The 1,383-nt window shown below is 40.3% G+C and overlaps 1 protein-coding gene across 6 annotated transcripts in view; it reads right to left on the bottom strand.

The window, feature by feature from the left end:
* Csmd3 (CUB and Sushi multiple domains 3) overlaps window positions 1-1,383 on the bottom strand; it is a 1,196,994-nt gene that overhangs the window by 300,814 nt on the left and 894,797 nt on the right. The gene's annotated exons all lie outside the window — the stretch shown is intronic.

The following is a 1,383-nucleotide window of genomic DNA, read 5'->3' on the forward strand; positions in this document are numbered from 1 at the left end:
TTTGTAGACCAGGCTGGCCTCGAACTCAGAAATCCGCCTGCCTCTGCCTCCCGAGTGCTGGGATTAAAGGCGTGCGCCACCACGCCCGGCTGAGGGTCCCCTTTTTTAGTTCCACATTATAATAAAAATGTTCCTCCACACCCAAGTTTCTACAATCATGGAAAGTCTCATGAGTATGCAGTCAAGAGACTCTGAAGTGAACCTTCTGAAACTGTGAGTTAAAATGACTATATCTTCATTGTTAAGCATGATGGTGTATGCCTGTCTTTCCATTTTCTCAGAATCCCATCCAGAACGACTGTAACTTTGAAGCTGGCTTGATAAATACACTTAGATATGTACAATAGTCATCTTTCACAATGGAAACAAATTAAAATGCCTGAATCTACCGCTGTGCTTTCTTAGCCTTTGTAAGGCTCTCAACTCTATTGTCAAGAATATTAAATCAAAATAAAATAAAACAAATCTACTCTTTTATGTTGTTTCTGCTGAAACGTTTGTCACTGCTATGCCAAAGAATATAGGAAAATTGCACCAGGGAATTACAGTGATAGCTATAGCTAAATATGATTGCTTGTGTTTTAACTCCTTGTTAAAAGTTTTTGGAAATAATTTGGAAAAATTGAGGAGTGACAGAGAAGGCTCAGTATGGTGTGAAGATTATATAATGGATGATAACACTGGGCTTCAGATAGGATGTTGAAAGCAATAGATGGTCAAGTCTATGTTCAAAATGTCTCCCCTAAGAATGAAGATGCTGTGAGGGGTTGGGTGGAGATCATCCATGCTACATCCTACCTAAGAATTTGTCTGTGTCTTGCCAATGTCCAGTCTTTAAGGAAGACAAACCTACAAAGTCTTGAGTATTAGGGTATGCTAGGGAAATGGCCCAGTCTGATTTTATAGGAGTTTACAGGTACAAGTTTCTGTCAGTATCAGAGGAAACTCTTAAGTTGGACTTTTGCATAACACAGACTTTAGTGACTCTTGAAAATGGACATTATGAAATGATCAAATAATCTTGGAAATCAGGAGTAGAATCTTACCATTTGAATATTACAGAATCATATTGTTGGGAATAGCTTTGTGCATTGTATATTCAGTTGCTAATTTTTGTGCCCAGATATCTGGTCCTCATGTTAGCCTTGTCATAATTATTGAGCCATTTCCTGCATCAATGTAGTGTAAAGAATGTTCCCCAATTACCTATGGTCGGGCAATAAAGAGCTGATTGTCCAAATTAGCTGAACAGAAGAGAATACAGGTTTCCTTCAGATTGGTTTGGAGGGAGCAGAGAGAGAGGGGGAGGGGGAGGGGTGAGGGAGGGGGAGAAGGAGGCAGGAAGGGTTGGGGAGAGGGAGAGGGAGAGAGAAAGAGAGGAGG

The sequence above is a fragment of the Mus caroli genome, chromosome 15, assembly GCF_900094665.2.
Source record: "Mus caroli chromosome 15, CAROLI_EIJ_v1.1, whole genome shotgun sequence".
NCBI classification, from domain to species: Eukaryota; Metazoa; Chordata; class Mammalia; order Rodentia; family Muridae; genus Mus; species Mus caroli.